At 60.8% G+C, this 22,500-nt stretch overlaps 2 non-coding genes across 2 annotated transcripts; both read right to left on the minus strand.

Annotated features, from left to right (window-relative positions):
* Positions 1-2,952: 2,952 nt before the first annotated feature.
* LOC131870571 (5S ribosomal RNA) lies at positions 2,953-3,071 on the minus strand. Its single transcript, XR_009368877.1, has one exon. It is a non-coding gene; the product is annotated as a 5S ribosomal RNA (ribosomal RNA).
* A 7,804-nt stretch (positions 3,072-10,875) lies between these two features.
* Positions 10,876-10,994, minus strand: LOC131870572 (5S ribosomal RNA). Its single transcript, XR_009368878.1, has one exon. It is a non-coding gene; the product is annotated as a 5S ribosomal RNA (ribosomal RNA).
* Between the last annotated feature and the right edge of the window lie 11,506 nt (positions 10,995-22,500).

Raw genomic sequence — 22,500 nt, forward strand, 5'->3', positions numbered from 1 at the left:
TTTGGTGGGGTTTCTCGCATTGGCTCTTCCGAGGCCCGGTTGCCACCCTGGCGCGCACGAAGTCGGAAGTAGGGTTAATTGCCCGGGTGCGCACCTTTGCCAGGGTGGGCACCTTACCTGGGCTGCGCACCAGGGCGGGCTCAAGATGGCACGCGCGTTCCGTTTTTTTCACTATCTTTCAAAACGGAAATTTTAAAATCTCCTTTTTTTTTTGCCTTTTCTGGAAATTAGTGAAGGCAGCGCATCAAAGGTGCGCACCTCGCTGCCCACCTTGGTGTGCTCTGAGGTGCGCACCCGGGAGCGCTACGAAGTGTGCTCCAAGGTGCGGCGTGCACGTTGTCGGAGCCCGGTTTGCCCCGGGTGCGCACCTCGCCTGCACCTTGGCCGGGGTGGGCACCTTGGCTGGGTTTGCCCAGGGTGCGCTCCGAAGCGGGGTTACTGGAGCGCCCCCTCTTTTTTTGTCAGAGCGTTTGGTGGGGTTTCTCGCATTGGCTCTTCCCAGGCCCGGTTGTTGGGTGCGCTCCCACCCTGGCGCGCGCGAAGTTGGAAGTTGGGTTAATTGCCCGGGCGCGCACCTTCGCCAGGGTGGGCACCTTGGTGCGCACACCTTGGCTGGGCTGCGCACCAGGGCGGGCTCAAGATGGCACCAGCATTCCCTTTTTCTCACTATCTTTCAAAACGGAAATTTTAAAATCTCGTTTTTTTTTTGCCTTTTATGGAAATTAGTGAAGGCATCGCATCAAAGGTGCGCACCTCGCTGCCCACCTTGGTGTGCTCCGAGGTGCCCACCACGGTGCGCAACGCCGGTGCGAACCCGGGAGCGCCCCGATGTGTGCTCCAAGGTGCGGCGTGCACGAAGTCGGACCCCGGTTTGCCCCGGGTGCGCACCTCGCGTGCACCTTGGTGCGCACACCTTGGCTGGGTTGCGCGGCCTGGTGGGCACCATGGTGCGCACCAAGGAGCGCTCCGAAGTGTGCTCCAAGGTGCGGCGTGCACGAAGTCGGAGCCCGGTTTGCCCCGGGTACGCACCTCGCGTGCACCTTCGCCGGGGTGGGCACCTCGGCTGGGTTGCGCGCCCTGGTGCGCACCAAGGAGCGCTCCGAAGTGTGCTCCAAGGTGCGGCGTGCACGAAGTCGGAGCCCGGTTTGCCCCGGGTGCGCACCTTCGCCGCGGTGCGCACCATGGCGTGCACGAAGTCGGAGCCCGGTTTGCCCCGGGTGCGCACCTCGCGTGCACCTTCGGCGGGGTTGCGCGCCCTGGTGGGCACCATGGTGCGCACCAAGGAGCGCTCCGAAGTGTGCTCCAAGGTGCGGCGTGCACGAAGTCGGAGCCCGGTTTGCCCCGGGTGCGCACCTCGCGTGCACCTTCGGCGGGGTTGCGCGCCCTGGTGGGCACCATGGTGCGCACCAAGGAGCGCTCCGAAGTGTGCTCCAAGGTGCGGCGTGCACGAAGTCGGAGCCCGGTTTGCCCCGGGTGCGCACCTCGCGTGCACCTTCGCCGCGGTGGGCACCATGGCGTGCACGAAGTCGGAGCCCGGTTTGCCCCGGGTGCGCACCTCGCGTGCACCTTCGCCGGGGTGGGCACCTCGGCTGGGTTGCGCGCCCTGGTGCGCACCAAGGAGCGCTCCGAAGTGTGCTCCAAGGTGCGGCGTGCACGAAGTCGGAGCCCGGTTTGCCCCGGGTGCGCACCTCGCGTGCACCTTCGCCAGGGTGGGCACCTCGGTGCGCACACCTTCTCAATGTTTTCTTGCCTTTTCTGGAAATTGGTGAAGGCAGCGCATCAAAGGTGCGCACCTCGGTGTGCTCCGAGGTGCGAACCCGAGAGCGCTCCGAGGTGCCCACGAAGTCGAAAGTCGGGTTAATTGCATTGTTTTCCCCGGGTGCGCTCCGAGGTGCGCAACATCGGCGCGCACCAAGGAGGGCTCCGAAGTGTGCTCCAAGGTGCGCACGATGGCGTGCACCTCTGGTGCGCACGATTCGGAGCTCGGTTTGACCGGGGTGCGCACACCTTGGCTGGGTTGCGCACCTTTTGTGCGCTCCAAGGTGCGCACGAAGTCGGAGCTCGGTTTGCCCCGGGTGCGCACCTTCGCCAGGGTGCGCACCTTGATGCGCACGCCTTGGCTGGGCTGCGCACCTTGGTGGGCGCCATGGTGCGCACCTTTCGTGCGCTCCAAGGTGCGCACGAAGTCGGAGCTCGGTTTGCCCCGGGTGCGCACCTTGGTGGGCGCCATGGTGCACTCCGAGGTGCCCAAGATTGGTGCGCACCAAGGAGCGCTCCGAAGTGCGCTCCAAGGTGCGCGCGAAGTCGAAAGTTGGGTTAATTGTCCGGTTTGCCTCGGGTGCGCACCTTGCGTGCACCTTCGCCAGGGTGGGCGCCTTGGTGCGCACACCTTGGCTGGGCTGCGCACTACCTTGGCACCCGCGTTTCCTTCATTTTAAATTTTTTTTTTTTACAATCTCTCAAGTGGGAAATTCTATAATCTCAACTTTTTTTGCCTTTTCAGGAAACTTTTGAATGGAGCGCATCATTGGTGCGCTCCGAAGTGTGCTCCAAAGCTCTCTCCAGCTGCGTGCACCTGCCCCGGCCGCGCACCCGGCCCCGCCCAGCTTCGCTCACCTGTCCCGGGCGTCTGGTGCGGAACCTTAGAGTAAGAAACATCACCGTGCACCTTGGCCAACGTGCGCGACTCGACCGAGCGCGCACTGGCCGAGGTGCACACCGATTTCACCTGGGTGCGCGCGCAGCACCTCGGGCGCACCGGGGTGCGCGCACAACGCCCGGGTTGCACCGTGGCCTGTGTGCTCGGGGCGCCTCGGGTGCGCGCTCGGTGTCGCCCCCCGCGCGCGCGGTAGTGCGGGCAGCGCACCCCGGCCCGGCCCGGCCCCGACGAGAACGCAAACGGGCAAAAGGTTTATTCAAATAGCATTGCGACGCCCGGCGAAAAACTAAAAAAGGGTGCAACACCGGGACTTCCCGGGAGGTCACCCATCCCAGTACTACTCCGGCCCAAGCGCGCTTAACTGCGGAGTTCTGATGGGATCCGGTGCACTAACGCTGGTATGATCGCACCCGTTATGAGCTTGTCGCAGTGTGTACTTAGCAAACCGCGACCCACGTGCGAATCCACCCCGGCCACCCACCCCCGTCGAGGTGCACACCCTCCCTCGCGAAGTGCGCCCCGTTCGCCAAGTGTGAGCCCTGCCCGGGTGCGCGCACCTTGCTAGGGCGTCGGGTGTGCACCCGGCCCGGCCTACGTGCGTGCACCTGGAGGGGGCGTCGTGTGCGTGCAGTGTCCCGTCTGCAACGCGGTGCCCACACACCACCTCGGGCGCAACGACCTGCGCTCACATGTGGGCCGAGTGCACCTTGGTGCATGTTCGGGGCGCCTCGGGTGCACGCTCGATCTTGCCCCGGTGCACCAAGGCGCTCGGTTTGCCCCGGGTGCGCACTTGGTGCAAGGTGGGCACCCAAAATAGGGATCAAGCACCAAAACACAAGTTTCGGGATGCAAAATGGGACCCAAGGACCACAAATGCGTTCCAAGACCCATGATGGGTCCACGAGAACAAAAATGTGTTCCGAGACTTAATAAACAAATATTGGGTTTTAGGAGAAGAAACATGCTCTGATGCCCAAAACGAGAATCGACCCCGAAAAGGCCACAGGCCAAAAGTGGGATGCGAGACAAAAAAAAATGGGACCCGAGGACCAAAATTGGGTTCCCAGGTCGAAGACAGGGCAACCGGACAAGAAACGACCTCTAAGGCTCGAAATGAGTCCCGACGACTAAAACTTGACAAGAAGCACCCATCAGGCACCCAACTCGACACCCATGGGATGCCGACCCACCCGGGCTTCCACCTAGCACACCTTGGCACCCACCCACCCTCGCACCCAACCTCGCACCCAACTTAGCACCTTTGAACCCACATTGGCACTCACCCTGACCCTGGCACCTTGGAACCCACATTGGCACTCACCTTGACCCTGGCACCCACCTTTGCACTCACCTTGGGACCCACCCTGGCTCCCACCTCGGCACCCACCCAGACACCCACCTTGGTTCCTTGGCACCCACCTTGGATCCTTGGCACCCACCCCGACACCCACCTTGGCACGCAACTTGGCTACTTGCCACCCACCTTGGCTCCTTGACGCCCACCCCGACAACCACCCCGTGACCTACCCTGGCTAGGGTTGGTGCACACCCACCCTGGTGCCCACCTTGGCACCCACCCTATGACCCACCTTGGCACGCACCTTAGTACCCACCCCGTTACCCACCCTAGGACCCACCCCGTGACCCACCTTGGCCAGGGTGGGTGCCTTGGTGCGCACAACTTGCCTGGGCTGCACACCAGGGCGGGCTCAAGATGGCACCCGCGTTCCGTTTTTTTCACTATCTTTCAAAACGGAAATTTTAAAATCTCATTTTTTTCTTTTTTTTGCCTTTTCTGGAAATTAGTGAAGGCAGCGCATCAAAGGTGCGCAATGCTGGTGCGAACCCGGGAGCGCTCCGATGTGTGCTCCAAGGTGCGGCGTGCACGAAGTCCGAGCCCGGTTTGCCCCGGGTGCGCACCTCGCGTGCACCTTCGCCGGGGTGAGCACCTTGGCTGGGTTGCGCGCCCTGGTGCGTACCAAGGAGCGCTCTGAAGTGTGCTCCAAGGTGCGGCGTGCACGAAGTCGGAGCCCGGTTTGCCCCGGGTGTGCACCTCGGGTGCGCACCTCGCGTGCACCTTCGCTGCGGTGGGCACCTTGGCTGGGTTGCGCGCCTTGGTGGGCACCATGCAGTGCACGAAGTCGGAGCCCGGTTTGCCCCGGGCGCGCACCTCCGCCAGGGTGGGCACCTTGGTGCGCACAACTTGCCTGGGCTGCGCATCAGGAAGGGCTCAAGATGGCACCCGCGTTCCGTTTTTTTCACTATCTTTCAGAACGGAAATTTTAAAATATCGTTTTTTTTTGCCTTTTCTGGAAATTAGTGAAGGCAGCGCATCAAAGGTGCGCAACGCTGGTGCGAACCTGGGAGCGCTCCGATGTGTGCTCCAAGGTGCGGCGTGCACGAAGTCGGAGCCCGGTTTGCCTCGGGTGCGCCCTGGTGGGCACCATGGTGCGCACCAAGGAGCGCTCCGAAGTGTGCTCCAAGGTGCGGCCTGCACGAAGTCGGAGCCCGGTTTGCCCCGGGTGTGCACCTCGGGTGGGCACCTTGGTGCGCATGCCTTGCCTGGGCTGCGCACCAGGGCGGGCTCAAGATGGCACCCGCGTTCCTTTTTTTTCACTATCTTTCAAAACGGAAATTTTAAAATCTCATTTTTTTTTGCCTTTTTCTGGAAATTAGTGAAGGCAGCGCATCAAAGGTGCGCACCTCGCTGCCCACCACGGTGCGCAACGCCGGTGGGCACCCGGGAGTGCTTCGAAGTGTGCTCCAAGGTGCTGCGTGCACGTTGTCGGAGCCCGGTTTGCCCCGGGTGCGCACCTCGCGTGCACCTTCGTCGGGGTGGGCACCTTGGCTTGGTTTGCCCCGGCTGCGCTCCGAAGCGGGGTTATTGGAGCGCCGCCTCTTTTTTTGTCGGAGCGTTTGGTGGGGTTTCTCGCATTGGCTCTTCCGAGGCCCGGTTGCCACCCTGGCGCGCACGAAGTCGGAAGTAGGGTTAATTGCCCGGGTGCGCACCTTTGCCAGGGTGGCACCTTACCTGGGCTGCGCACCAGGGCGGGCTCAAGATGGCACGCGCGTTCCGTTTTTTTCACTATCTTTCAAAACGGAAATTTTAAAATCTCCTTTTTTTTTTGCCTTTTCTGGAAATTAGTGAAGGCAGCGCATCAAAGGTGCGCACCTCGCTGCCCACCTTGGTGTGCTCTGAGGTGCGCACCCGGGAGCGCTACGAAGTGTGCTCCAAGGTGCGGCGTGCACGTTGTCGGAGCCCGGTTTGCCCCGGGTGCGCACCTCGCCTGCACCTTGGCCGGGGTGGGCACCTTGGCTGGGTTTGCCCAGGGTGCGCTCCGAAGCGGGGTTACTGGAGCGCCCCCTCTTTTTTTGTCAGAGAGTTTGGTGGGGTTTCTCGCATTGGCTCTTCCCAGGCCCGGTTGTTGGGTGCGCTCCCACCCTGGCGCGCGCGAAGTTGGAAGTTGGGTTAATTGCCCGGGCGCGCACCTTCGCCAGGGTGGGCACCTTGGTGCGCAAACCTTGGCTGGGCTGCGCACCAGGGCGGGCTCAAGATGGCACCAGCATTCCCTTTTTCTCACTATCTTTCAAAACGGAAATTTTAAAATCTCGTTTTTTTTTTGCCTTTTATGGAAATTAGTGAAGGCATCGCATCAAAGGTGCGCACCTCGCTGCCCACCTTGGTGTGCTCCGAGGTGCCCACCACGGTGCGCAACGCCGGTGCGAACCCGGGAGCGCCCCGATGTGTGCTCCAAGGTGCGGCGTGCACGAAGTCGGACCCCGGTTTGCCCCGGGTGCGCACCTCGCGTGCACCTTGGTGCGCACACCTTGGCTGGGTTGCGCGGCCTGGTGGGCACCATGGTGCGCACCAAGGAGCGCTCCGAAGTGTGCTCCAAGGTGCGGCGTGCACGAAGTCGGAGCCCGGTTTGCCCCGGGTGCGCACCTTCGCCGCGGTGGGCACCATGGCGTGCACGAAGTCGGAGCCCGGTTTGCCCCGGGTGCGCACCTCGCGTGCACCTTCGCCGGGGTGGGCACCTCGGCTGGGTTGCGCGCCCTGGTGCGCACCAAGGAGCGCTCTGAAGTGTGCTCCAAGGTGCGGCGTGCACGAAGTCGGAGCCCGGTTTGCCCCGGGTGTGCACCTCGCGTGCACCTTCGCTGCGGTGGGCACCTTGGCTGGGTTGCGCGCCTTGGTGGGCACCATGCAGTGCACGAAGTCGGAGCCCGGTTTGCCCCGGGCGCGCACCTCCGCCAGGGTGGGCACCTTGGTGCGCACAACTTGCCTGGGCTGCGCACCAGGAAGGGCTCAAGATGGCACCCGCGTTCCGTTTTTTTCACTATCTTTCAGAACGGAAATTTTAAAATATCGTTTTTTTTTGCCTTTTCTGGAAATTAGTGAAGGCAGCGCATCAAAGGTGCGCAACGCTGGTGCGAACCTGGGAGCGCTCCGATGTGTGCTCCAAGGTGCGGCGTGCACGAAGTCGGACCCCGGTTTGCCCCGGGTGCGCACCTCGCGTGCACCTTGGTGCGCACACCTTGGCTGGGTTGCGCGCCCTGGTGGGCACCATGGTGCGCACCAAGGAGCGCTCCGAAGTGTGCTCCAAGGTGCGGCGTGCACGAAGTCGGAGCCCGGTTTGCCCCGGGTGCGCACCTCGCGTGCACCTTCGCCGCGGTGGGCACCATGGCGTGCACGAAGTCGGAGCCCGGTTTGCCCCGGGTGCGCACCTCGCGTGCACCTTCGCCGGGGTGGGCACCTTGGTGTGCAGACCTTGGCTGGGTTGCGCGCCCTGGTGGGCACCATGGTGCGCACCAAGGAGCGCTCCGAAGTGTGCTCCAAGGTGCGGCCTGCACGAAGTCGGAGCCCGGTTTGCCCCGGGTGTGCACCTCGGGTGGGCACCTTGGTGCGCATGCCTTGCCTGGGCTGCGCACCAGGGCGGGCTCAAGATGGCACCCGCGTTCCTTTTTTTTCACTATCTTTCAAAACGGAAATTTTAAAATCTCATTTTTTTTTGCCTTTTTCTGGAAATTAGTGAAGGCAGCGCATCAAAGGTGCGCACCTCGCTGCCCACCACGGTGCGCAACGCCGGTGGGCACCCGGGAGTGCTTCGAAGTGTGCTCCAAGGTGCTGCGTGCACGTTGTCGGAGCCCGGTTTGCCCCGGGTGCGCACCTCGCGTGCACCTTCGTCGGGGTGGGCACCTTGGCTGGGTTTGCCCCGGCTGCGCTCCGAAGCGGGGTTATTGGAGCGCCGCCTCTTTTTTTGTCGGAGCGTTTGGTGGGGTTTCTCGCATTGGCTCTTCCGAGGCCCGGTTGCCACCCTGGCGCGCACGAAGTCGGAAGTAGGGTTAATTGCCCGGGTGCGCACCTTTGCCAGGGTGGGCACCTTACCTGGGCTGCGCACCAGGGCGGGCTCAAGATGGCACGCGCGTTCCGTTTTTTTCACTATCTTTCAAAACGGAAATTTTAAAATCTCCTTTTTTTTTTGCCTTTTCTGGAAATTAGTGAAGGCAGCGCATCAAAGGTGCGCACCTCGCTGCCCACCTTGGTGTGCTCTGAGGTGCGCACCCGGGAGCGCTACGAAGTGTGCTCCAAGGTGCGGCGTGCACGTTGTCGGAGCCCGGTTTGCCCCGGGTGCGCACCTCGCCTGCACCTTGGCCGGGGTGGGCACCTTGGCTGGGTTTGCCCAGGGTGCGCTCCGAAGCGGGGTTACTGGAGCGCCCCCTCTTTTTTTGTCAGAGCGTTTGGTGGGGTTTCTCGCATTGGCTCTTCCCAGGCCCGGTTGTTGGGTGCGCTCCCACCCTGGCGCGCGCGAAGTTGGAAGTTGGGTTAATTGCCCGGGCGCGCACCTTCGCCAGGGTGGGCACCTTGGTGCGCACACCTTGGCTGGGCTGCGCACCAGGGCGGGCTCAAGATGGCACCAGCATTCCCTTTTTCTCACTATCTTTCAAAACGGAAATTTTAAAATCTCGTTTTTTTTTTGCCTTTTATGGAAATTAGTGAAGGCATCGCATCAAAGGTGCGCACCTCGCTGCCCACCTTGGTGTGCTCCGAGGTGCCCACCACGGTGCGCAACGCCGGTGCGAACCCGGGAGCGCCCCGATGTGTGCTCCAAGGTGCGGCGTGCACGAAGTCGGACCCCGGTTTGCCCCGGGTGCGCACCTCGCGTGCACCTTGGTGCGCACACCTTGGCTGGGTTGCGCGGCCTGGTGGGCACCATGGTGCGCACCAAGGAGCGCTCCGAAGTGTGCTCCAAGGTGCGGCGTGCACGAAGTCGGAGCCCGGTTTGCCCCGGGTACGCACCTCGCGTGCACCTTCGCCGGGGTGGGCACCTCGGCTGGGTTGCGCGCCCTGGTGCGCACCAAGGAGCGCTCCGAAGTGTGCTCCAAGGTGCGGCGTGCACGAAGTCGGAGCCCGGTTTGCCCCGGGTGCGCACCTTCGCCGCGGTGCGCACCATGGCGTGCACGAAGTCGGAGCCCGGTTTGCCCCGGGTGCGCACCTCGCGTGCACCTTCGGCGGGGTTGCGCGCCCTGGTGGGCACCATGGTGCGCACCAAGGAGCGCTCCGAAGTGTGCTCCAAGGTGCGGCGTGCACGAAGTCGGAGCCCGGTTTGCCCCGGGTGCGCACCTCGCGTGCACCTTCGGCGGGGTTGCGCGCCCTGGTGGGCACCATGGTGCGCACCAAGGAGCGCTCCGAAGTGTGCTCCAAGGTGCGGCGTGCACGAAGTCGGAGCCCGGTTTGCCCCGGGTGCGCACCTCGCGTGCACCTTCGCCGCGGTGGGCACCATGGCGTGCACGAAGTCGGAGCCCGGTTTGCCCCGGGTGCGCACCTCGCGTGCACCTTCGCCGGGGTGGGCACCTCGGCTGGGTTGCGCGCCCTGGTGCGCACCAAGGAGCGCTCCGAAGTGTGCTCCAAGGTGCGGCGTGCACGAAGTCGGAGCCCGGTTTGCCCCGGGTGCGCACCTCGCGTGCACCTTCGCCAGGGTGGGCACCTCGGTGCGCACACCTTCTCAATGTTTTCTTGCCTTTTCTGGAAATTGGTGAAGGCAGCGCATCAAAGGTGCGCACCTCGGTGTGCTCCGAGGTGCGAACCCGAGAGCGCTCCGAGGTGCCCACGAAGTCGAAAGTCGGGTTAATTGCATTGTTTTCCCCGGGTGCGCTCCGAGGTGCGCAACATCGGCGCGCACCAAGGAGGGCTCCGAAGTGTGCTCCAAGGTGCGCACGATGGCGTGCACCTCTGGTGCGCACGATTCGGAGCTCGGTTTGACCGGGGTGCGCACACCTTGGCTGGGTTGCGCACCTTTTGTGCGCTCCAAGGTGCGCACGAAGTCGGAGCTCGGTTTGCCCCGGGTGCGCACCTTCGCCAGGGTGCGCACCTTGATGCGCACGCCTTGGCTGGGCTGCGCACCTTGGTGGGCGCCATGGTGCGCACCTTTCGTGCGCTCCAAGGTGCGCACGAAGTCGGAGCTCGGTTTGCCCCGGGTGCGCACCTTGGTGGGCGCCATGGTGCACTCCGAGGTGCCCAAGATTGGTGCGCACCAAGGAGCGCTCCGAAGTGCGCTCCAAGGTGCGCGCGAAGTCGAAAGTTGGGTTAATTGTCCGGTTTGCCTCGGGTGCGCACCTTGCGTGCACCTTCGCCAGGGTGGGCGCCTTGGTGCGCACACCTTGGCTGGGCTGCGCACACCTTGGCACCCGCGTTTCCTTCATTTTAAATTTTTTTTTTTTACAATCTCTCAAGTGGGAAATTCTATAATCTCAACTTTTTTTGCCTTTTCAGGAAACTTTTGAATGGAGCGCATCATTGGTGCGCTCCGAAGTGTGCTCCAAAGCTCTCTCCAGCTGCGTGCACCTGCCCCGGCCGCGCACCCGGCCCCGCCCAGCTTCGCTCACCTGTCCCGGGCGTCTGGTGCGGAACCTTAGAGTAAGAAACATCACCGTGCACCTTGGCCAACGTGCGCGACTCGACCGAGCGCGCACTGGCCGAGGTGCACACCGATTTCACCTGGGTGCGCGCGCAGCACCTCGGGCGCACCGGGGTGCGCGCACAACGCCCGGGTTGCACCGTGGCCTGTGTGCTCGGGGCGCCTCGGGTGCGCGCTCGGTGTCGCCCCCGCGCGCGCGGTAGTGCGGGCAGCGCACCCCGGCCCGGCCCGGCCCCGACGAGAACGCAAACGGGCAAAAGGTTTATTCAAATAGCATTGCGACGCCCGGCGAAAAACTAAAAAAGGGTGCAACACCGGGACTTCCCGGGAGGTCACCCATCCCAGTACTACTCCGGCCCAAGCGCGCTTAACTGCGGAGTTCTGATGGGATCCGGTGCACTAACGCTGGTATGATCGCACCCGTTATGAGCTTGTCGCAGTGTGTACTTAGCAAACCGCGACCCACGTGCGAATCCACCCCGGCCACCCACCCCCGTCGAGGTGCACACCCTCCCTCGCGAAGTGCGCCCCGTTCGCCAAGTGTGAGCCCTGCCCGGGTGCGCGCACCTTGCTAGGGCGTCGGGTGTGCACCCGGCCCGGCCTACGTGCGTGCACCTGGAGGGGGCGTCGTGTGCGTGCAGTGTCCCGTCTGCAACGCGGTGCCCACACACCACCTCGGGCGCAACGACCTGCGCTCACATGTGGGCCGAGTGCACCTTGGTGCATGTTCGGGGCGCCTCGGGTGCACGCTCGATCTTGCCCCGGTGCACCAAGGCGCTCGGTTTGCCCCGGGTGCGCACTTGGTGCAAGGTGGGCACCCAAAATAGGGATCAAGCACCAAAACACAAGTTTCGGGATGCAAAATGGGACCCAAGGACCACAAATGCGTTCCAAGACCCATGATGGGTCCACGAGAACAAAAATGTGTTCCGAGACTTAATAAACAAATATTGGGTTTTAGGAGAAGAAACATGCTCTGATGCCCAAAACGAGAATCGACCCCGAAAAGGCCACAGGCCAAAAGTGGGATGCGAGACAAAAAAAAATGGGACCCGAGGACCAAAATTGGGTTCCCAGGTCGAAGACAGGGCAACCGGACAAGAAACGACCTCTAAGGCTCGAAATGAGTCCCGACGACTAAAACTTGACAAGAAGCACCCATCAGGCACCCAACTCGACACCCATGGGATGCCGACCCACCCGGGCTTCCACCTAGCACACCTTGGCACCCACCCACCCTCGCACCCAACCTCGCACCCAACTTAGCACCTTTGAACCCACATTGGCACTCACCCTGACCCTGGCACCTTGGAACCCACATTGGCACTCACCTTGACCCTGGCACCCACCTTTGCACTCACCTTGGGACCCACCCTGGCTCCCACCTCGGCACCCACCCAGACACCCACCTTGGTTCCTTGGCACCCACCTTGGATCCTTGGCACCCACCCCGACACCCACCTTGGCACGCAACTTGGCTACTTGCCACCCACCTTGGCTCCTTGACGCCCACCCCGACAACCACCCCGTGACCTACCCTGGCTAGGGTTGGTGCACACCCACCCTGGTGCCCACCTTGGCACCCACCCTATGACCCACCTTGGCACGCACCTTAGTACCCACCCCGTTACCCACCCTAGGACCCACCCCGTGACCCACCTTGGCCAGGGTGGGTGCACCCACCCTGGTGCCCACCTTGGCACCCACCCATCCTAGCACCCAGCCTGTGACCGGGCTTGGAACCCAACCTTGCACCCGCACCCGTCTTGGCCAGTGTGGGTGCGCACCCATCCTGGCACCCACGTTGTGACACACCCTTTAACCCACGCACCCTAGCACCCACGTTGGCACCCACCTTGGAACCCAACCTAGCAACTTGGCACCCACCCCGTGACCCACCTTGGCATCCACCATAGCAGTCGCCGACTTGGCACCCACCTCGGCACCCACCTTGACACTTGTGGACCCACCTTGCCACTCACCCTAGCATCGACCCATCCTAGCACCCACCCTGGCACCTTTGCACCCTAGCACTCACCCATCCTAGCACCTAACCTGTGACCCACCTTGACACTCACCCTCGCACCCACCTTGGAACCCAACCTAGCACCCACCCACCCTGACACCAACCCTAGCACCTACCCACCCTTGCACCCACCCTGTGACCCATCTTGGCACCCACCCATCCTACCACTCAACCTATCACCCACCTTCTCACCCACCTTGGCATCCACCTTAGCACCCACCCACACTGGCACCTTGGCACCCACCTCGGGCAAGGTGGGTGCACACCCACCCTGGCACCCAATTTAGAACCCACCGAGCATGTTACCCACCTTGGCACCCACATTGCAGCCCACCCTAGTACCCACCCTATGACCCACATTGGCATCCACACCCTAGCACCCAGGCACCTCGACACCCGCCTTGACACCCACCCTAGCACTGAACCTGTGACCCACCTTGGAACTCACCCTAGAACCCACCCACCCTGTGAACCACCTTGGCATCCACCTTAGCACCCACCCACCTTGGCACCCACTCTAGCACTCACCCATCCTAACACCCAACTTGTTACCCACCTTGGCACCCGCCCTCGCGTCCACCTTGAAACCCACCCTAGCACCCACCCACGCAGGAGCCCACCTTGGCACCCAACCTAACACCCACGCATCCTGGCACCCAACTTGTGACCCACCTTGGAACCCACCCTAGTACCCACCTTTGAACCCACTATATCACCAACCCACCTTGGCACCCACCCTATGACCCTCTTTGGAATCCACCCTAGCACGCACCCACCCTGGCACCCACCATGGAGCGCACCCTAGCACCCACCCACCTCGGCACGCACCTCAACACCCACCTTGGTGTGCGCACTGCGCCAACCTCTCAAAGACCCTATGTGGTGCGCTCCAAAGTGTACACCTTTGGTGCGCTCCAAGGTGCGCACCTTTGGTGCACACCGAGGTGCACACCAAAGTGTGCACCGAGGTGAGCACCAAAGTGCACTCCAGGGTGCACACCAAGGCGTGCACCTTTGGTGCGGTCAATGCAAACGAATTCGGAAGTTGGGGTCGATGTCCTAATCGCTGCTGCAGACTACACGTATGAGAATCGGACAAATAGCTTTATATAGGGGAGGTGTTGCGTTTGATGGGTCGACTCCCCTGGTTGTGTGCACTGCACCAACTTCAAAGACCCTGTCTTGTTTAAGAAGTCAAAAGTTGGGGTGGATGTCCTAATCATTGCTGCAGTCTACGCATGTATGAGAATCAGACAAATAGCTTATATAGGGGAGGTGTTGCATTCGGTGGGTTGACTCCCCTGGTTGTGCGCACTGCGCCAACCTCAAAGACCCCGCATAGCAGAAGAAGTCGGAAGTCGGATTTTGGTGAGCACCAAGGCGTGCACCTTTGGTGCGGTCAACGCAGACGAATTCAGAAGTTGGGGTGGATGTCCTAATCGTTGTTGCAGGCTACACATGTATGAGAATCAGACAAATAGCTTATATAGGGGAGGTGTTGGGTTTGATGGGTCAACTCCCTTGGTTGTGCGCATTACGCCAACCTCAAAGACCTTGTTTTCGTTAAGAAGTCAAAAGTTGGGGTCAATGTCCTAATGGCTCCTGCAGGCTACACATGTATGAGAATCGGACAAATAGCTTATATAGGGGAGGTGTTGGGTTTGATGGGTCGACTCCCCTGGTTGTGCGCATTACGTCAACCTCAAAGACCTTGTTTTCGTTAAGAAGTCAAAAGTTGGGGTCGATGTCCTAATTGCTCCTGTAGACTACACATGTATGAGAATCAGACAAATAGCTTATATAGGGGAGGTGTTGGGTTTGATGGGTTGACTCCCCTAGTTGTTCGCATTACACCAACCTCAAAGACCTTGTTTTCGTTTAGAAGCCGAAAGTTGGGGTCGATGTCCTAATTGCTCCTGCAGGCTACGCATGTATGAGAATCAGACAAATAGCTTATATAGGGGAGGTGTTGGGTTTGATGGGTCGACTCCCCTGGTTGTGCGCATTGCGCCAACCTCAAAGACCCTACATTGCGGATGAAGTCGAAAGTCAGAGTTTGGTGTGCTACAAGGTGTGGTCGAAGGTGCTCACCTAGGTGTGCACCTTTGGAGCACAGGAAAAGTGCCCTCCAAAAGTGCGCACCTTTGGAGTGCACAAAAGTGCCCTCCAAAAGTGCGCACCTTTGGAGCGCAGAAAAGTGCCCTCCAAAAAGTGCCCTCCAAAAGTGCGCACCTTTGGAGCGCAGAAAAGTGCCCTCCAAAAAGTGCCCTCCAAAAGTGCGCACCTTTGGAGCGCAGAAAAGTGCCCTCCAAAAAGTGCCCTCCAAAAGTGCGCACCTTTGGAGCGCAGAAAAGTGCCCTCCAAAAGTGCGCACCTTTGGAGCGCAGAAAAGTGCCCTCCAAAAAGTGCCCTCCAAAAGTGCGCACCTTTGGAGCGCAGAAAAGTGCCCTCCAAAAAGTGCCCTCCAAAAGTGCGCACCTTTGGAGCGCAGAAAAGTGCCCTCCAAAAAGTGCCCTCCAAAAGTGCGCACCTTTGGAGCGCAGAAAAGTGCCCTCCAAAAAGTGCCCTCCAAAAGTGCGCACCTTTGGAGCGCAGAAAAGTGCCCTCCAAAAAGTGCCCTCCAAAAGTGCGCACCTTTGGAGCGCAGAAAAGTGCCCTCCAAAAGTGCGCACCTTTGGAGCGCACAAAAGTGCCCTCCAAAAGTGCGCACTTTTGGTGCGCACCAAGGCGCTGGTTCGGTCGTTGCAGGCGAGTTCGGAAGTTGGGGTCGATGTCCTGAGCGGAGGTGCAAACTACACAGGTGTCGGAATCGGACAAATAGCTTATATAGGGGAGGTGTATGCTTCGATGGGTCGACTCCCCAGGTTGAGCGCACCGCGCCAACCTCAAAGACCCTACGGTATGGATGAAGTCGGAAGTTGGGTCCGATGACCAATTCGATTAGTAGGTATGCTCATGAGGTCGGAATTTGGGTCCGATGACCTGCCATGTGCAGGAAGGCGAATGTTGACACTGTGCGTTGCAAGGTGCACACCAAGGCGCTGGTGCGGTCTTTTTAGTCGAGTTCGGAAGTTGGGGTCGATGTCCTGATCGGAGGTGCAAGCTACACAGGTGTGGGAATCGGACAAATAGCTTATATAGGGGAGGTGTATGCTTCGTTGGGTCGACTCCCCGGGTTGAGCGCACCGCGCCAACCTCAAAGACCCTACGGTATGGATGAAGTCGGAAGTTGGGTCCGATGACCGATTCGATATGTAGGCATACTCGCGAGGTCGGAATTTGGGTCCGATGACCTGCCACGTGCAGGAAGGCGAATGTTGGCACTGTGCGTTGCAAGGTGCGCACCAAGGCGCTGGTTCGGTCGTTGGAGGCGAGTTCGGAAGTTGGGGTCGATGTCTTGATCGGAGGTGCAAACTACACAGGTGTGGGAATCGGACAAATAGCTTATATAGGGGAGGTGTATGCTTCGTTGGGTCGACTCCCCGGGTTGAGCGCACCGCGCCAACCTCAAAGACCCTACGGTATGGATGAAGTCGGAAGTTGGGTCCGATGACCGATTCGATATGTAGGCATACTCGCGAGGTCGGAATTTGGGTCCGATGACCTGCCATGTGCAGGAAGGCGAATGTTGGGACTGTGCGTCGCAAGGTGCGCACCAAGGCGCTGGTGCCGTCGTTGCAGTCGAGTTCGGAAGTTGGGGTCGATGTCCTGGTCAGAGGTGCAAACTACACAGGTGTGGGAATCGGACAAATAGCTTATATAGGGGAGGTGTATGCTTCGATGGGTCGACTCCCTGGGTTGAGCGCACCGCGCCAACCTCAAAGACCCTACAGTATGGATGAAGTCGGAAGTTGGGTCCGATGACCGATTCGATACGTAGGCATATTGGCGAGGTCTGAATTTGTGTCCGATGACCTGCCATGCGCAGGAAGGCGGAATTTGGGTCCGATGACCGAGTTGATGGCGTGCCATGCGCAGAAAGGCGGAATTTGGGTCCGATGACCGAGTTGATGTTGATGGCCCGCCATGCACAGGAAGGCGGAATTTGGGTCCGATGACCGATTTGAAGGCGTGCCATACGCAAAAAGGCGGAGTTTGGGTCCGATGACCGAGTTGATATTGATGGCCCGCCATGCGCAGGAAGGCGGAATTTGGGTCCGATGACCTGACATACGCATGGAGTCCGACTCGGGGGCCGATGTTCGATTCGATGACTTGCATTGTGGGTAAAGTCGGAAGTTGTGGTCTTTGACCCGATTCGATGACCAGACTTCGGCTGCTTGAGAATCGGACAAATAACTTATATAGGGGAGGTAGTGTTCTCGAGCATCCTCCCCCCGTGCCCGTTTATGTCGATTGATGCTGGTGCTCGACTGGTTGGAGCGCTCGGATGCAAAAATCTTGCACCAGGATTTATCGATTGTGATGGACACGGCAAGTCTCCTGATTGCTATGCAGGAGCTCATCGTGAATCTCTATGCGGCCTTGGTATGGACTCGACCTGCGGAATGGTTCGGCAATGGTAGTCGCTCCAACACGTCCTTGCAATGGCCACAGAGGTGATTCGACTAGAGCTCCAGTCTAGCTTTTGGGTTGCTTGGCGGACTGGTATAGCCGCGATCGAGTTCCGGCCATGAACGTTTTAGATAGCTCTTGGGCTTTCTGGGACGGAAGTCGGAAGTTTGGGCTGTTGTCCGATTTGATGACCATTCTTCGGATGTGTGAGAATCGGACAAATAACTTATATAGGGGACTGTGTTGTCTCACGCAGCCCCCTCCGTGCCCCTCTATCTCGACCGATGTTGGTGCTTGAAAGGGTTGGGATCGCTCGGATTTATAAACGTGCACCACCATTTGTCGAGTGTGAGGGACGCGGCAGGTCTCCTAAATGCTATGCGGGCGCTCTCTGAGAATCTCTATCCGGCCTCGACACAGACTAGTCTTGCTGAATGGTTTGGCACTGGTAGTCGATCCAACACGTCGTTGTTGTGGCCGCCTAGGCGATTCGATTCGAGCCCCCGTCTAGCTTTTGGGTTGCTTGGCGGATTTTGCCCTATCCGCAAGTGAGCTCGGTCCCTAAACGTTCGAGAAACCCGATTGCTATGCGCCGACTCTCTTTCTTGCGAGCCTCCATCTAGCTTTTGGGTCTCTACGGAACGGAAGTCGGAATCTGGGACCGTTGTTTGATTCGACGAGGCAGACTACGGTTGTGCGAGAATCGGACAAATAACTTATATAGGGGAGGTGTTGACTGGAGCATTCTCCCCCGTGCCCCTCTAACTCGACCAATGCTGGCGCTCGAACGGTGGTAGCGCTCGGATTTTCATTGAGCGCCAGCATTGGTCGATTTAGAGGGGCATGCGAGATTCCCGAATGCTATGCGAGGGCTCTAACGGAAATGTCTATTGGTTTCGGTATGGATGCAATTGCGAGTGGTTCGGCAAAGGTAGTCGTTCCGATGCGTCCATGTCGTGGCCAAATCGATAATTCGATTTGAGCCCTCGTATAGCATTTGGGTCTCTCGATGTGATTCCGCATTCCAGTCCCTTTGGGCACTGCTTGAGCCGCATCCCAGGGGGTTCCCTTCCCAATAATCTGCCTCGCAACCCGATTGCTATGCGGTGAGGCTCCTCGGCCGCCTCGGAACTATCTGTGTATCAGACGCATCGCGGGATAAGGGGTTGGCAACGGTAGTCGCCCCAAGCGCGTCCGATGCTTGGACCATTCCGAGGCGGCCCTGAAGCCTCTTCCGTCTAGCCGTTGGGTCCTTCTCGCCGCATCCCTCGCCTCGCACCCCGATTGCTATGCGGTGAGGCTCCTCGGCCGCCTCGGAACTATCTGTGTATCGGACGCGTCGCGGGATAAGGGGTTGTCACTGGTAGTCGCCCCAAGCGCGTCCGATGCTTGGACCATTCCGAGGCGGCCCTGAAGCCTCTTCCGTCTAGCCGTTGGGTCCTTCTCGCCGCATCCCTCGCCTCGCACCCCGATTGCTATGCGGTGAGGCTCCTCGGCCGCCTCGGAACTATCTGTGTATCGGACGCGTCGCGGGATAAGGGGTTGTCATTGGTAGTCGCCCCAAGCGCGTCCGATGCTTGGACCATTCCGAGGCGGCCCTGAAGCCTCTTCCGTCTAGCCGTTGGGTCCTTCTCGCCGCATCCCTCGCCTCGCACCCCGATTGCTATGCGGTGAGGCTCCTCGGCCGCCTCGGAACTATCTGTGTATCGGACGCGTCGCGGGATAAGGGGTTGTCACTGGTAGTCGCCCCAAGCGCGTCCGATGCTTGGACCATTCCGAGGCGGCCCTGAAGCCTCTTCCGTCTAGCCGTTGGGTCCTTCTCGCCGCATCCCTCGCCTCGCACCCCGATTGCTATGCGGTGAGGCTCCTCGGCCGCCTCGGAACTATCTGTGTATCGGACGCGTCGCGGGATAAGGGGTTGTCACTGGTAGTCGCCCCAAGCGCGTTCGATGCTTGGACCATTCCGAGGCGGCCCTGAAGCCTCTTCCGTCTAGCCGTTGGGTCCTTCTCGCCGCATCCCTCGCCTCGCACCCCGATTGCTATGCGGTGAGGCTCCTCGGCCGCCTTGGAACTATCTGTGTATCGGACGCGTCGCGGGATAAGGGGTTGTCACTGGTAGTCGCCCCAAGCGCGTCTGATGCTTAGACCATTCCGAGGCGGACCCGAAGCCTCTTCCGTCTAGCCGTTGGGTCCTTCTCGCCGCATCCTTCGCCTCGCACCCCGATTGCTATGCGGTGAGGCTCCTCGGCCGCCTCGGAACTATCTGTGTATCGGACGCGTCGCGGGATAAGGGGTTGTCACTGGTAGTCGCCCCAAGCGCGTCCGATGCTTGGACCATTCCGAGGCGGACCCGAAGCCTCTTCCGTCTAGCCGTTGGGTCCTTCTCGCCGCATCCCTCGCCTCGCACCCCGATTGCTATGCGGTGAGGCTCCTCGGCCGCCTTGGAACTATCTGTGTATCGGACGCGTCGCGGGATAAGGGGTTGTCACTGGTAGTCGCCCCAAGCGCGTCCGATGCTTGGACCATTCCGAGGCGGACCCGAAGCCTCTTCCGTCTAGCCGTTGGGTCCTTCTCGCCGCATCCCTCGCCTCGCACCCCGATTGCTATGCGGTGAGGCTCCTCGGCCGCCTTGGAACTATCTGTGTATCGGACGCGTCGCGGGATAAGGGGTTGTCACTGGTAGTCGCCCCAAGCGCGTCCGATGCTTGGACCATTCCGAGGCGGACCCGAAGCCTCTTCCGTCTAGCCGTTGGGTCCTTCTCGCCGCATCCCTCGCCTCGCACCCCGATTGCTATGCGGTGAGGCTCCTCGGCCGCCTTGGAACTATCTGTGTATCGGACGCGTCGCGGGATAAGGGGTTGTCACTGGTAGTCGCCCCAAGCGCGTCCGATGCTTGGACCATTCCGAGGCGGCCCCGAAGCCTCTTCCGTGTAGCCGTTGGGTCCTTCTCGCCGCATCCCTCGCCTCGCACCCCGATTGCTATGCGGTGAGGCTCCTCGGCCGCCTTGGAACTATCTGTGTATTGGACGCGTCGCGGGATAAGGGGTTGTCACTGGTAGTCGCCCCAAGCGCGTCCGATGCTTGGACCATTCCGAGGCGGCCCCGAAGCCTCTTCCGTGTAGCCGTTGGGTCCTTCTCGCCGCATCCCTCGCCTCGCACCCCGATTGCTATGCGGTGAGGCTCCTCGGCCGCCTTGGAACTATCTGTGTATCGAACGCGTCGCGGGATAAGGGGTTGTCACTGGTAGTCGCCCCAAGCGCGTCCGATGCTTGGACCATTCCGAGGCGGACCTGAAGCCTCTTCCCTCTAGCCGTTGGGGCTTTCTCGCCGCATCCCTCGCCTCGCACCCTGATTGCTATGCTGTGAGGCTCCTCGGCCGCCTTGGAACTATCTGTGTATCGGACGCATCGCGGGATAAGGGGTTGGCAGTGGTAGTCGCCCCAAGCGCATCCGATGCTTGGACCATTCCGAGGCGGCCCTGCAGCCTCTTCCGTCTAGCCGTTGGGGCCATCTCGCCGCATCCCCCACCTCGCACCACGATTGCTATGCGGTGAGGCTCCTTGGCCGCCTCGGAACTATCTGTGTATCGGACGCATCGCGGGATAAGGGGTTGTCACTGGTAGTCGCCCCAAGCGCGTCCGATGCTTGGACTATTCCGAGGCGGCCCTGCAGCCTCTTCCGTCTAGCCGTTGGGGCCATCTCGCTGCATCCCCCACCTCCTCGGCCGCCTCGGAACTATCTGTGTATCGGACGCATCGCGGGATAAGGGGTTGGCAGTGGTAGTCGCCCCAAGCGCGTCCGATGCTTGGACTATTCCGAGGCAGCCCTGCAGCCTCTTCCGTCTAGCCTTTGGGGCCATCTCGCCGCATCCCTCGCCTCGCACCCCGATTGCTATGCGGTGAGGCTCCTCGGCCGCCTGGGAACTATCTTCGTATCGGACGCATCGCGGGATAAGGGGTTGTCACTGGTAGTCGCCCCAAGCGCGTCCGATGCTTGGACTATTCCGAGGCGGCCCTGTGGCCTCTTCCGTCTAGCCGTTGGGGCCATCTCGCCGCATCCCCCACCTCGCACCCCGATTGCTATGCGGTGAGGCTCTTCGGCCGCCTTGGAACTATCTTCGTATCGGACGCATTGCGGGATAAGGGGTTGTCACTGGTAGTGGCCCCAAGCGCGTCCGATGCTTGGACTATTCCGAGGCGGCCCTGCAGCCTCTTCCGTCTAGCCGTTGGGGCCATCTCGCCGCATCCCCCACCTCGCACCCCGATTGCTATGCGGTGAGGCTCCTCGGCCGCCTTGGAACTATCTTCGTATCGGACGCATCGCGGGATAAGGGGTTGTCACTGGTAGTCGCCCCAAGCGCGTCCGATGCTTGGACTATTCCGACGCGGCCCTGTGGCCTCTTCCGTCTAGCCGTTGGGGCCATCTCGCCGCATCCCCCACCTCGCACCCCGATTGCTATGCGGTGAGGCTCCTCGGCCGCCTTGGAACCATCTTCGTATCGGACGCATCGCGGGATAGGGGGCTGTCACTGGTAGTCGCCCCAAGCGTGTCCGATGCTTGGACCATTCCTAGGCGGCCCTGAAGCCTCTTCCGTCTAGCCGTTGGGGCCTTCCCGCCCCATCCCTCGCCTCGCACCCCCGATTGCTATGCGGTGAGGCTCCTCGGCCGCCTTGGAACCATCTGTGTATCGGACGCATCGCGGGATAAGGGGTTGGCACTGGCAGTCGCCCCAAGCGCGTCCGATGCTTGGACCATTCCGAGGTGGCCCTGAAGCCTCTTCCGTCTAGCCGTTGGGGCCTTCCCGCCCCATCCCTCGCCTCGCACCCCGATTGATATGCGGTGAGGCTCCTCGGCCGCCTTGGAACTATCTGTGTATCGGACGCATCGCGGGATAAGGGGTTGGCACTGGTAGTCGTCCCAATCGCATCCGATGCTTGGACCATTCCGAGGCGGCCCTGCAGCCTCTTCCGTTTAGCCGTCGGGGCCTTCCCGCCGCATCCCTCGCCTCGCATCCCGATTCCTATGCGGTGAGTCTTCTCGGCCGCCGCGGAACTATACCTGTTATTGCTACTGCATCCTTCGGCTGGTAACCTCCTCTGCCGCCTTGGAACGTTCTCTTTGTCGGACGCGTCGCGGGATAAGGGGTTGGCACTGGTAGTCGCCCCAAGCGCGCCCGATGCATAGACCGCTCCGAGTCGACCTTGCTTTCAGCCTCTCACATGCATAGACCTCTCTGAGTCGACCCTGCAGCCTCTCACGTTTAGCCTTTGGAATCTCGCCTCACAACATGATTGCTATCCTTGATGCATCCCTTGCCTCGAGCCCTGATTGCTTTCTTGGCTGCATCCCTCCTCTCCTCACAGCCCGGTTGTCATCACTGCTTCATC

This window comes from Cryptomeria japonica, unplaced genomic scaffold, assembly GCF_030272615.1.
Source record: "Cryptomeria japonica unplaced genomic scaffold, Sugi_1.0 HiC_scaffold_336, whole genome shotgun sequence".
In the NCBI taxonomy this organism is placed as follows: Eukaryota; Viridiplantae; Streptophyta; class Pinopsida; order Cupressales; family Cupressaceae; genus Cryptomeria; species Cryptomeria japonica.